At 47.7% G+C, this 14,474-nt stretch overlaps 1 protein-coding gene across 1 annotated transcript in view; it reads right to left on the bottom strand.

Moving 5' to 3' along the window:
- LOC147736606 (equilibrative nucleobase transporter 1-like) overlaps window positions 1-14,474 on the bottom strand; it is a 767,478-nt gene that overhangs the window by 466,634 nt on the left and 286,370 nt on the right. The gene's annotated exons all lie outside the window — the stretch shown is intronic.

The following is a 14,474-nucleotide window of genomic DNA, read 5'->3' as shown; positions in this document are numbered from 1 at the left end:
CAGAGTGCAGAGTAGTGAGTGCAGAGTGCAGAGTAGTGCGTGCAGAGTGCAGAGTAGTGCGTGCAGAGTGCAGAGTAGTGCGTGCAGAGTGCAGAGTGTGCAGAGTAGAGAGTGCAGAGTAGAGAGTGCAGAGTAGAGAGTGCAGAGTGCAGAGTGCAGAGTAGACTCTGCACTCTCTACTCTGCACAATCTGCACTCTGCACTCTGCACGCACTACTCTGCACTCTGCACTCACTACTCTGCACTCTGCACTCACTACTCTGCACTCTGCACTCTGCACTCTGCACTCACTACTCTGCACTCTGCACTCACTACTCTGCACTCTCTACTCTGCACTCTCTACTCTGCACGCACTACTCTGCACGCACTACTCTGCACTCTGCACGCACTACTCTGCACTCTGCACGCACTACTCTGCACTCTCTAGAGTGCAGAGTGCAGAGTAGTGCGTGCAGAGTGCAGAGTAGTGCGTAGAGAGTGCAGAGTAGAGAGTGCAGAGTGCAGAGTAGAGAGTGCAGAGTGCAGAGTAGTGAGTGCAGAGTAGTGAGTGCAGAGTAGTGAGTGCAGAGTAGTGAGTGCAGAGTAGTGAGTGCAGAGTAGTGAGTGCAGAGTAGAGAGTGCAGAGTAGAGAGTGCAGAGTAGAGAGTGCAGAGTAGAGAGTGCAGAGTAGAGAGTGCAGAGTAGAGAGTGCAGAGTAGAGAGTGCAGAGTAGAGAGTGCAGAGTAGAGAGTGCAGAGTAGAGAGTGCAGAGTAGAGAGTGCAGAGTAGAGAGTGCAGAGTAGAGAGTGCAGAGTAGAGAGTGCAGAGTAGAGAGTGCAGAGTAGAGAGTGCAGAGTGCAGAGTAGAGAGTGCAGAGTGCAGAGTGCAGAGTAGAGAGTGCAGAGTGCAGAGTAGAGAGTGCAGAGTAGAGAGTGCAGAGTAGAGAGTGCAGAGTAGAGAGTGCAGAGTAGAGAGTGCAGAGTAGAGAGTGCAGAGTAGAGAGTGCAGAGTAGAGAGTGCAGAGTGCAGAGTAGAGAGTGCAGAGTGCAGAGTAGAGAGTGCAGAGTGCAGAGTAGAGAGTGCAGAGTGCAGAGTAGAGAGTGCAGAGTGCAGAGTGCAGAGTAGAGAGTGCAGAGTGCAGAGTGCAGAGTAGTGAGTGCAGAGTAGTGAGTGCAGAGTGTGCAGAGTGTGCAGAGTGTGCAGAGTGTGCAGAGTGTGCAGAGTGTGCAGAGTGTGCAGAGTGTGCAGAGTGTGCAGAGTAGAGAGTGCAGAGTAGAGAGTGCAGATTGCAGAGTAGACTCTGCACTCTCTACTCTGCACACTCTGCACGCACTACTCTGCACTCACTACTCTGCACTCTGCACGCACTACTCTGCACTCACTACTCTGCACTCTGCACGCACTACTCTGCACTCACTACTCTGCACTCTGCACTCACTACTCTGCACTCTGCACTCACTACTCTGCACTCACTACTCTGCACTCTGCACTCACTACTCTGCACTCTGCACTCACTACTCTGCACTCACTACTCTGCACTCACTACTCTGCACTCACGACTCTGCACTCTGCACTCACGACTCTGCACTCTGCACTCACGACTCTGCACTCTGCACTCACGACTCTGCACTCTGCACTCACGACTCTGCACTCTGCACTCACGACTCTGCACTCTGCACTCACGACTCTGCACTCTGCACTCACGACTCTGCACTCTGCACTCACGACTCTGCACTCTGCACTCACGACTCTGCACTCTGCACTCACTACTCTGCACTCACTACTCTGCACTCACTACTCTGCACTCACTACTCTGCACTCACTACTCTGCACTCACTACTCTGCACTCTGCACTCACGACTCTGCACTCTGCACTCACGACTCTGCACTCTGCACTCACGACTCTGCACTCTGCACTCACGACTCTGCACTCACTACTCTGCACTCTGCACTCACGACTCTGCACTCTGCACTCACGACTCTGCACTCACTACTCTGCACTCTGCACTCACTACTCTGCACTCACTACTCTGCACTCTGCACTCACTACTCTGCACTCACTACTCTGCACTCTGCACTCACTACTCTGCACTCACTACTCTGCACTCTGCACTCACGACTCTGCACTCTGCACTCACGACTCTGCACTCTGCACTCACGACTCTGCACTCTGCACTCACGACTCTGCACTCTGCACTCACGACTCTGCACTCACTACTCTGCACTCTGCACTCACGACTCTGCACTCTGCACTCACGACTCTGCACTCACTACTCTGCACTCTGCACTCACTACTCTGCACTCACTACTCTGCACTCTGCACTCACTACTCTGCACTCACGACTCTGCACTCTGCACTCACGACTCTGCACTCTGCACTCACGACTCTGCACTCTGCACTCACGACTCTGCACTCTGCACTCACGACTCTGCACTCTGCACTCACGACTCTGCACTCTGCACTCACGACTCTGCACTCTGCACTCACGACTCTGCACTCACGACTCTGCACTCTGCACTCACGACTCTGCACTCTGCACTCACGACTCTGCACTCTGCACTCACGACTCTGCACTCTGCACTCACGACTCTGCACTCACGACTCTGCACTCTGCACTCACGACTCTGCACTCTGCACTCACGACTCTGCACTCTGCACTCACGACTCTGCACTCTGCACTCACGACTCTGCACTCTGCACTCACGACTCTGCACTCTGCACTCACGACTCTGCACTCTGCACTCACGACTCTGCACTCTGCACTCACGACTCTGCACTCTGCACTCACTACTCTGCACTCTGCACTCACTACTCTGCACTCTGCACTCACTACTCTGCACTCTGCACTCACGACTCTGCACTCTGCACTCACGACTCTGCACTCACGACTCTGCACTCTGCACTCACGACTCTGCACTCTGCACTCACGACTCTGCACTCTGCACTCACGACTCTGCACTCTGCACTCACTACTCTGCACTCTGCACTCACTACTCTGCACTCTGCACTCACTACTCTGCACTCTGCACTCACTACTCTGCACTCTGCACTCACGACTCTGCACTCACTACTCTGCACTCACTACTCTGCACTCACTACTCTGCACTCACTACTCTGCACTCACTACTCTGCACTCACTACTCTGCACTCACTACTCTGCACTCACTACTCTGCACTCACTACTCTGCACTCACTACTCTGCACTCACTACTCTGCACTCACTACTCTGCACTCACTACTCTGCACTCACTACTCTGCACATGAGATAAAAACTGAAAACTGTTATTACCAATAAATGTAGGGTTGGGCCACCTGTTCCCAGCATGCCTTGAAGATGCAAGGCCCGTTACATGTATTCTACTCTGTTCTTGTCCCGTTCACCCTGTCTCTCTGTAGAGAGCCACCCATTGGCATCATAGGATGAATGAAGCGCTTTGTCTAGGGCCAATTACTGGTATTGATTTTTCAGCTCAATCTTACTTCAGGCAGCTGCTCCACTATCTATTAATATGATGTATGACGTGCAATGTGCAATCCGAGATGTGCAGTGAGCAAGAAGGACACAGCACTGTGGAGAGGAAAACAGAATACGATTGCAACTCTATCCCACAGTCCTGCAGTCACAAGCAAACACAAAGGCGTGTCTCACTACAATAGAGCTCACAGGATGTCACAGTGATTCACTGCAGGACTGTGGCTGCAACTCTACAGCAACTGCACCAACTCAATGCCAAAGGCTCTCGCAGGAGCAAACAAGACTAATGTAGTGCAAAGCCATACACTGCAGCTACAAAGGGTGGCAGGACCATGTCAACACTGCCCCATTGTAGCCAAAGAGGAATAGATACAGACAAATAAAGAAAAGCACAAATTCCTCACAGTCAAAACAAGCGTATGACAGTATTTATACATAGAAGTAATATTATAAAGACAGAGCATTACCTAACCAAGTACTGTAGTCATAGCAAACACAACCTTCCCTCACATAAATACATGGCCAAATGGATACAGCAAACCAGGAGTTTAAAGCACACGTGACCTTTCAAAGCAAACATGCTACAAAGAGACACCAAGCAACACGCTAAATCTCTCCACCAGCTCAACACTGAGAACACTTGAGAAAGAGATATCTAATTAATCCAACACAGCACGGAAATAAGACAGAATGGCTTATCCCATCCTTACATATTGCACTAGCAACTAGAACTCAACAGGCAAACAGAACAAAAGCCAGTGTCGTTGTTAGAGTGGCGTTGTGAGTCTCGTCTACATGCAGATGGACACGCTTTCATTTAGCAGCCAAATATAAAATAACTTACTGCCCCCGGAATTCCGCGGCGGCCGCACCGGAAGTCAGGCAAGGTCGCCTGTGATGGGGGCGGAGCCGCGTCCGGACCGGAAGAGGAGGCAGGCGGAGGAAATGCGTGGAGCGGACCGGGGCGAGCGTGGAGAGCCCCGGGGCCGACAACAGGACGTTGCACACGTGTTGGTCAAGAGGGAGTCCCGGGAAAGGAGCTACCAAGAGCCACAGCGTCAACTCTCCCTGCCGGTGCGGAGAGCGGAGTTCCCCAGATTGCCACAGTAAGTTAAAGGGGAGAGGGGGGGGGGCGGTGCACGTGTGTGTGTGTGTGTGTGTGTGTGTGTGTGTGTGTATGAGTGGGGGGGTTCTGTATGTATGTGCGTGCATGAGCGCTTCTGTTTCTATGTATGCTCGTGCGTGTGTTGTGTGGGAGCCTCGCACAGCGCTAGTACTTATGCGCGTGCCAGTTTAGATTCGCCTGCGCGCGGCCAGGAGTGTCTCCTGGGAAGCACACTCGCTGACAAAAGATCTCGGCGGAGACGCGCTTCCACGCGGCTAGCCGAGACCTAAAAATGCTTTCCCTTCACTCCTCATCTTACAGGTCAAATTATTTCTAAATGCGTACTCATGTGACAATTCATCAATTTCTAAGAAAAATTCTTCCATCACCTTCGCAGATCTGACCTTATTCATAGAATTAACAACTTTCAATCTTGCAAATGTATCATCAGAATTTGAATAATAATACTCTAGTTTTCCTGTCTCATAAAACAAACTCGCAATTACACTACACGTGACTCCATAAGTAAGTGAAGATGGTGATATGTCACCCCTTCTGAAACAGATGCAGGCAATTTTACACATACGTAACAGTCACTTGCATCCAGTCTTAACATATTCAGATACCAGTCTTGAAAAAGTGTTTCTAGTGTAGTCACTAATAGACCTATCCTGATGCATCTCTGGTTTGTATACAGGTGACTTGTCAGCTTTTGAGGCAACAATTTGTACATTTGAACTCACATTTGATTTCAACTTCACTAGATTCTCACGAAAAGGAATGACAATAACTAAAATTAACCATATTAACATTAATAAACCAGTGCACAATAAACACATTCTACACCATTTTCTAAAAATAGAACATTTCGTTTTATACTCATTGTTAACCATTTTTAAAAAAAAATGTTAACAGCGATTTTTCTAACAATTTCTCTTAGACCGTTGTCATCTGTAGGCTTTCGCCTTTCACTTACAATGTTCTCCTTACGTCAGGATTTCGGGTTTTGCCTCTACCTTATACTCTTGATCAATTATCACCTTTTTCTGTAATTCAGTCCTTTACTCACTTTTCCAAATTGGCTTTGGGCAGTATAAGTTCTCTTGGCTACTATTTACTTCTTCAATAGGAGGCAAAATGATATATGTCCACTCAGGTGATTTGTATTTCTGATTTGGTCTTCTCACTCTTTTTGGCCTTTGAACAACTTCTATTCGTTTTCCAAACGACTCCCTTTGACCGGTTATCTCATTCACTTGATCTTCTGGTTTCCTTGCTTTGTTAACCAGTTTAAATTTCAGTCCATCATTCTCTTTAGGCCAATTATCTCCTTTACAAACTCTCTTTGTCTTTGGTTCTGTGGTGTTATGTTCCACTCTCCAAGCTCTTTTCCTTGAGCTTTTTCTCAATGGAGCTTCATCTGCACTGTCATCAGTTTCACTTTCGGTATCTTCGACAATTTCATTTATGACAAACTTTATAATGTCTTTTTCTTTTTCAGAGTCAGTTTTCTCTTTTGACAGTTCTTTCACTCCGTTAGGAACATCTCCATAGCTGGTACTTGGAATCTCATCCTTGTCGTGAGTTACTTCCTCTTTTCCAGTGTCAGGATTTTGGTTCCTGCTTTCAGAGCTTTCCGACTGTTCAATATTTTCTTGACCACCAGTTTTACTCTCACATTGCTCAGTGTCCTTACTGGTGTATGTTCCTACCAAATCTCGACTTTCAGGTCGATCTTCAGAATTTGGTACTTCAACAGTTTATCCTTCAGATGCAGAGCTAGCATCTGGCACTTCCAGATGTCGACGTTCTTGTCGAGCTTCAGTATCTGGATTTCGCTCTGGTTCACCTTCAGAATCAGTTGTGCTTTCACCTTCCTCGTTTGGATTTTCGGGCTCAGGCACACGGATTGTGTGACTAGCATGCACCCATTTCTTTACTCCAGCATATTTAACTGCATTGGTGCTAACCAGAATAACCTGTCTTGGTCTCTGCCAACGAGGTACGAGGCAGTTTCTTCTCTGATGTACCTTTATCCGAACCCAATCTCCAGGGACTAGATCATGAGCTGGATTTTACTCTTTCGTATTTGACTCAGTTCCCACCTGATGTAACACTGAAGTTACCACGTCAGATAGGTTTTTGCAGTAATCCAGTATGATGTCATCATTAATAGTCAACAGTTTATCAACTGGTTCAAAATCCTGTCTCATCACTCTGCCCATCAAAATCTCATGTGGACTCAATCTAGTCTTTCTGTCAGGTATACTTCTTAAGGTCATCAAAATAAGTGGCAGTGCATCTGGCCACTTTAGTCCTGTTGCCAAACACATTTTTGCAATTCTGTTTTTAATTGTCCCATTCACTTGTTCAACTACCCCTGAAGCCTCAGGTCTGTAGGCACAATGCAGTTTGACGGATGTCCAGTGCTTCACAGATCATCTGTAACAACTCATTCTGGAAAGGAGTGCCTCTATCAGTTTCAATCGTTACTGGAAATCCATAGCGTGGGATGATCTCACATAAAAGCAATTTTGCAACAGTCAATCCATCATTTCTCCTGGTGGGGAAAGCCTCTACCCACCTAGAGAACAGGCAAATGATTACCAAAACATATTGGAGCCTATTACAGGGTGGAAGTTCAATAAAGTCCAACTGCATTCTGGTGAATGGACCTCCCTCCCGTCCTATGGTTCCCAGACTCACAATTGCCCTTCTATTTGGATTAAATTGCTGACATACAAGACATCTCTGGCCCAAGCTTTCAGAAATCATCCTGAACTTAGGGTTATACCAAGTCTGTCTACATAGACGTAACATGGCATCTCTCCCAACATGAGCTTGACCATGGTACATTCGGGCCATATTTGAGATCATGCTATCGGGCATTACTGGTCTTTCATCTTTGTAAACCCAAATGTCATCTTCCTCTCGTTGTCTGCAACCTGCTTTTAGCCAAATGTTTTTCTCATTCTCACTAGCTTCTTCATGCATGTCTCACCAAGTCTCAACTACTGTGGTTAGCATTAAAGGACTTGAAACATGCTCCTTTTCTCTGTCCCAATTGATGGATGCCAAATTTCTAGCACAGTATTTTGCAATGGAATCTACATACCCGTTACCTCTGGTTATATAATCATCTCCCTTTTTATGAGCGGCGCACTTGACCACAGCAATCTATCAGGCAATTGAATCGCATCAATCAACATCTTCACGAATTCTGCGTTACGTATGGGTGATCCAGCCGAAGTCAAATAACCTCTTTGGAACCATAGTTGTCCGTAATCATGGACAACTCCAAACCCATACTGACTGTCAGTCACTATGGTAACTTTGATTTCTTTTCCTAGTTCACATGTGTGAGAAGTTGGCCTGGTATATGATGTTCACTATTCTGGTGAACACCTTGCACCAGTCCAAACAACCCTTAAGGTGATGGTTGTAAAGTCAACCTTATAGACCAGCTATCCTAGAGTTAGCGTGGACAGAACAGTCTTAGGCTAAAAGACTCTTGAGGGCGTGTAAAGCCAGCTGTTTTACCATATGTAACCCCTTGAATACCAAATGAAAGGACACCACACAGGATATATATCAAATATATATGTATTTATTTACTAACACACTCCTCTGAGCTCTTTAGAAGGTCAGAGGCAAAAGCTCATAACAAGTTACTCTCTGAAATACTCTAAATAGCACAATTTACAGTTGGGCCCTAGGGGCGCGTAAAACCATATACTAAGTAAGTGGTATAAGAACCACGACTTGGGAAAGGAAAAGGCCTGGGGCCTAGGCAATCGCTGGGGCTACACTATCCGACCCTTAGAGTGGGAGGCCTACAGGCGGTGCGTGCAGTGTCAGTACACTCACGCGAGAGTCAATAGACAGTCAATGGGTAATTAGAAGGTAAGTAAATGGAGATTTAGGACACTTCCGGTCTAACTAGGAGGATACAACTAACAAAACCAGACACTAGGATAGTCAATCCCTACAGGAGCACCGAAGTTACCTCACCCACGGGCTGCGGGTGCATAGGTGTCAAAGTGTGTCAGGTTTCTGCGTTGATTCCTATGGAGCCTTGGAAGAAGATGCTGCAGGCAACCAGGAGGAAGATGTCCGGGTGGATCGGAGTTGAAGAAGACCTGAAAGCAGAGGGCACAGAGTCTAGGTCACTAGCCAGTGACCGGGTGAAACCAGGAAGGAACCAAACGTCGTCGAGGAGCAATCAGGTGCTGTCGTGAAGCTTGTCGTTGCAGCCACGCGGACCAGGAGGGGTCGAGGATGACCAGGTGCTGGAGAGGAGCTGTCCCACGAAGGTTCTCGCAGATGGAGGGGTCGACTTTAAGATCAGAGCCAACAAGCCTAAGCAAAGGCAACCCACGCAGGATACACAAAGGGCTTCTGGTGCAGACCAGGAGGGTCTGAGGTACTTCACCTTTTCAGGGAAGCAAGGGCCAGTCTAGAGCAACCAGACCAGCGATGGATTTTCAAAAGGATCGCCGCCAGAGGGCTACTAGCCAACGGGCCAGCAACCGGACAACGCGTCGAGCAGAACACAAGCAGAAGAGTCCCACGCAGATCTCGTGGAGTGTGGAGGGCTGGTCTTCGGTGCAGGTGGAGCTCGGTGTCGGGGTGTCTCAGTCCCCAGCTTCGAGGAGGCCTCAGGAGCTGCGCTGTTAGCAAGTTGCAGATTTTCCAAGATGTCTGGTCACACGTGTCCCAACGCCTTCCACGGTGCTCAGCTGTGCTGGAGTCGTGCAGTGGGGTCAGAGAGGTCTGGGAGTCTGGATCTTGTCGGGCTCTGTGCTCGGGTTCCAGCGGGCACAGGGACAAAGCAAGCCGTCGAGTTGCTGGATGGTGCCTGGTTGCCCAGGGTGGTCACTCCTTGACCACAAGAGAGATTCTTCAGTCTTCAGCTCAGGTGAATGTCGAAGGGTCCAGAGTTTCGTTTCAAGTCGATTCCAGGATTAATCTAAAGTCTAATGACACAGCAACCGGTTTCAACTGGGGTATGCATGAAGCACCTAGTGTGCTCCAGGCAGTGTCTCAATCTAATCAATCTATTCAGCCCTCCCTGTCCCAATACACATCCTCCTGTCTGGGGTGGTGCTCGCACCTCCCCAAGCAGGAAACCTATTGTCCAAACCTCTTTGACTGGAAGTACTCCCAGCAGCAGGAGGTCAGACTTGTGTCTGTGGCAGCAGCATCCATTTTGTGATGCTGGGGCTCTTGTTAACTTTAACCGGGATAGTCAGGACTAACATGTCTTCTCCCTCTAGAAGGGTGGATGCTACCCCAGTCGCCAGAATTGGCGAGGTGGTAGTATTCCAAAGCGTATGACACCTTACACAACATGTTTGGATAAAGCCAAACCAAAGTTAGCATTAAACCGCGAGGATTATAATGCACTTAAGAGTATATGGTATGGCGATATCATAGAACAGCTATAAGGACATGGTTCCGAAAGCTGCAGACAGGCTCAGCTCATGCTAGAGCACCATCTCACACATAACCAAGCACTCTGCCTCCAGGATTTTTAAGGCCTGCCTTATAGGTTACTATGTGTCTATGTATAAGCTAGGTATAGGGATACTATACCTAAGCAAGGGGTGATTACACAACCTTGCCCCAGCTGAGTGATCAGCCAGTTGTGTCTATTTAGGTGGCCAGCCAGGGGTGGCATGATGTATGCTGCAGCTCCTGGTAGGCCTTGGGTGCAGCTATGCCCTGGGTACCTATGGTACACTATACAGGGACTCGCAAGGGTGACCCAATATCCAATTTGGTATGTACCTACAGTACATGGAGTCCATTTTACAAAGAGAGCAGATAGCCTGGGGTCCTGAATAGCAGGATCCCAGGCCAACTAAGTCGAAAACCAGCTAAACACTAGGCAAAAAGTTGGGGGCAACCATAGTCAGGTATCCACCTTGCTACAACATGCTCGAATCAAAGCAATCAATTCCGCTATTTGAGCACAACAAATTCCTTTCAGACAAGATACTTCCAGGACATCTGCCACTGTGCAGACCGGATATGTAGCACTCCGAACACCTTCATCTGACATGAACCATCCACAAACATCACATAATCGGATTCAGGTAAGGGCTCAACTCTAATGTCTGGTCTTGGTTTGGTATAGTATTAAAGAACATCTAAGCACTTGTGATCAACTTAATTTCTCACTTCAGTTTCCATGGTGTCAGGTAGCAATGTTGAAGGGTTTATATTGACACATCTAGAGATTGTCACATTATCAGCTCCCAAAATTACCTTTTGATACTTGGTCATTCTGTTAGTGAGGTACTGTGTCTTAGTCCTAGTGAGGAGAATCTCCACAGAATGAGGTACATACACCCTCACAGGAAATCCCATCACTATTCCTTCACTCTGTTCTAGACATAAGCTTGTAGCTGCTACTGCTTTTAGACAACCTGGCAATGCTTTTGCAACTGGGTCCAAAACAGCTGAGAAATACGCAATTGGTTTTCTCAGTTTTCCATGTCTTTGGATTAGCACTGACAATGCACACCCTTCCCGTTCACTGCAATACAGTTCAAACTCCTTTTCTTAGTCAGGCATTCCTAAAGCTGGTGCCTCACATAAGCTTGTTTTTAGCTGTTCGAATGCTTCCATCTCAGTCTTGGTCAGTACTATAGGGTCTCTGATATCTGCTCTGGTTAGTCTCTGTAATGGTTTCGCTATCAGTGAAAATCCACTAATCCATTGTCTACAGTAACCTACCATTCCTAGAAACATTTGTACTTGTCTTTGGTGGCTGCATTCCTTGTATCATTTTAATTCTCTCTGCAGTGACTAGTCTGATTCTTTTGGCAATCTTATGACCTACGTATTGCACTTCTTTCTGACAAAATTGTCATTTGGATGAAGACACTTTATGTCCCTCTTCTGCCAAATGATTCGGCAATGCAACTGTATCTGATATACATGCATCCTTTGTCTATGATGCCACTAGGAGGTCATCAATTTATTGAACCAATACAGATTCTCCAGGCAGGTTCAAACTTTCTAGTGATTTCTTCAACAACTGATTAACGATCAATGGACTTTCGGTATACCCCTGTGGAATTCGGCATCATGCCAAAATATGGTCTCCGAACCGGAACGCAAATATTGGCTGGCTTTCGGGGTGTAATGGAACAGTAAAGAACGCATTACCCAGATCAATCACGGTATACCATTCAGCATCATTGGGGATTGGATATAAAATCACTGCTGGATTTGGTACAATTGGACAACATGGGACAACTATTTTATTAATTTTCCTCAGATCGTGTACTATTCTAAATGCTAGGTTCGGCTTTTTCAATCCCATTATCGGTGAATTACAAGGACTGCTTTCTATCCCTCTTAGAATGCCTTGCTCAATCATTTTGTTTATTACAGGAGATATTCCTTCAATTACTTCTGCTGTCATTTTAAACTGGGGAATGTTTGGGTAACCCACACCTTTTATTGAGACTTTTACAGGGTCTACATCTTTCAATCAATCCGATATCTTCTCCTGTGAAATCCCACACCTTCTCTTTCACTACCTTTTTCAATTCATTGGGTATCTTTTCTCGATCGAACCCAGGAAGCAACTTATTTTTCTCTGCCTCAGTCATTAGCATGGTCATTTTATACAAACTATCTTCGCCTGAGGTTTGTAGTTCTATGTCCTCCGGTGAACAATATATGGCACAGTTCATTTTACACAAAATGTCTCGACCTAACAAATTTACGGGACTGCTATCACACACCACAAATCGATGCATGTCTTTGAAATTTCCAATTTCTACTTCGACTGGTTGCGTCAAGGAGGTTTTAATCTGTCTATTAGCTACACCTACAACTTGGATGCTTTCTCCCGAGAGAGGAAGATTTTGGACTTCCACTGATCTAACAGTTGAACGGGTAGCACCAGTGTCCACTAGGAAAGTTACGTTTACATCATTCACCTTTCCATTCACAAATGGACGAGACTGATCTACCTCAAGAGTGGCTCCAAGCACACATTCTTCTCCCTCTCTCAGGCACAGTCATAAACTTTCATCCGACTCACTCCCAGCTTCCTCTTGTAACCAATACTGGGGACTCACATTCACTCTGGGCGATCGGTTTACCTGCTCGCCTCCGCTGAATCCTGTGTCTGCTCTGTACCTCTGTATATTTAGACTGTGTGGAAGTGGCGGTTGTGGCACCTGATTCTGCGGAGTAACTATCTGCTTCTGTGGCGATGACTGTTGTATTACCTCATTTTGCACCTGCAAATTCAATGATGGATTTTCGGGATTAACACTTGGCGGATACTTACACTCGTTCTTCCAATGCACCATCCTGCCGCAATTATGACAAGGGAAGTTCTTCGATACTTCCTACCAACTTCCTACCACCACATCTGGCGATCGTAGCGGCCTAAGATCACCAACGCATTGGAGGCACGAACTAGGAGACTTGACACAGAGGAAAACTTCTTCCCCACATTATCCAGGCGTCTACCCTCCTTGTCCGGTGGAGAGGTCAGAGGAGCCGCCGGGTTCTTGGACTTCCTTTGGGCCGCCTGGGAGATCCCGGAGTCCGGCCTTGGCTGGCCAACCAGACACGCAGGACTACCATCAGGTGCCCTGTACTTCTTTTCTAGTCGCGGTAAGACCGGGATGACGGTTGCTGGTGATTGCATAGCTTTCACTCCCTCCGACCACCCATGGTCTATGATGGGAATAGAGCGGACGGATCTTTTGTATGGCTCTTTGAAATCATATAGAAAACAGTCAAGTCAAGTCAGGAATTTGTATAGCGCGCTACTCACCCAGAGGGTCTCAAGGCGCTTAAGGGAGAGGGGTACGCTACTGATCGAACAGCCAGGTTTTGAGTTGCTTTCTGAAGGAGGGGTGGTTCTGTGTGAGACGGAGGTGGGTGGGGAGCGAGTTCCATGTTGGCCGCCAAGTAGGAGAAGGATCTTCCTCCCATGGTGACTCTTCGGATGCGTGGAATCACGGCGAGGGCTTGGTTGGACGATCGTAGTTGGCGGGTGGGGGTGTAAAAGGTCAGGCGAGTGTTGAGCGATCTGGGTCCTAGGTCGTGGAGGGCCTTGTGTGCGTGGGTGAGGAGACGGAACGTGATTCTCTTGTTGACGGGGAGCCAGTGCAGGTCTCTCAGGTGACCGGATATGTGGTTGTGGCGAGGTAAGTCAAGGATATGACGGGCGGAGGCGTTTTGAATGCGTTGAAGTCTTTTCTGCAATTTGGCTGTGGTTCGGGCGTAGAGGGTGTTTCCGTAGTCTAGTCGGCTGGTTACAAGTGCTTGGGTGACCGTCTTCCTTGTTTCGGTGGGGATCCATCGTAAGATCTTTCGGAGCATGCGTAGGATGTTAAAACATGATGATGAGACGGCGTTGACTTGTCTGGTCATCAAGAGGGAGGAGTCTAGGATGAATCCCAGGTTGCGAGCATGGTCCGTTGGTTTGGGTGCACTGCCTAGGGCCGGGGGCCACCATGAGTCGTCCCAGGCAGAGGGGGATGATCCTAGGATGAGGACTTCCGTCTTGTCGGAGTTCAGTTTTAGGCGGCTGTTCTTCATCCATTCGGCTACGTCTTTCATCCCTTCGTGTAGGTTGGTTTTGGCGGTGGTTGGGTCTTTGGTGAGGGAGAGGATCAGCTGGGTGTCTGCGTAGGAGATGATGTTGAGGTTGTGTTGGCGTGCGATGGATGCGAGGGTACTCATGTAGACGTTGAAGAGGGTGGGGCTGAGCGATGATCCTTGTGGAATGCCGCATATGACTTCGGTGGCCTCTCATTTGAAAGGGGGAAGGCGGACTCTCTGGGATCTTCCAGCTAGGAACGAGATGATCCAATCCAATGCCTTATCTTGTATCCCGACGTTCCTGAGGCGTTGTACAAGTGTGCGCTTGCAGA

Source organism: Lissotriton vulgaris, chromosome 1_2 (assembly GCF_964263255.1).
Source record: "Lissotriton vulgaris chromosome 1_2, aLisVul1.2, whole genome shotgun sequence".
NCBI classification, from domain to species: Eukaryota; Metazoa; Chordata; class Amphibia; order Caudata; family Salamandridae; genus Lissotriton; species Lissotriton vulgaris.
This window is presented reverse-complemented; position numbering and strand designations above follow the sequence as displayed.